Here is a 282-nt window from a genome sequence, read left to right as displayed (position 1 = left end):
CTGAAAAACACCAGGTATTGGGCCAGTCCGTTCACCTACTAGGACAGAAAGCATCAGGAGGACAAGCCTTTTGATTGAGAAAATTGCACTATGGGAGGTGGGGTGGGTGGGTGGGAATTAAAATGCATGGAGTTCCTCTTCAATATCATGTGTTGTTTGGCCCCACTACTACAACAAAGCATTGAATTGGAAGAACAGTATATGCAAATAAAAATGGTCAGTGAAAAAACAACACTATATGGAATATGAAAGAAAATGTAAACATTTTATTTGACAGTTGTT

The sequence above is a fragment of the Eublepharis macularius genome, chromosome 6, assembly GCF_028583425.1.
Source record: "Eublepharis macularius isolate TG4126 chromosome 6, MPM_Emac_v1.0, whole genome shotgun sequence".
NCBI classification, from domain to species: Eukaryota; Metazoa; Chordata; class Lepidosauria; order Squamata; family Eublepharidae; genus Eublepharis; species Eublepharis macularius.
This window is presented reverse-complemented; position numbering follows the sequence as displayed.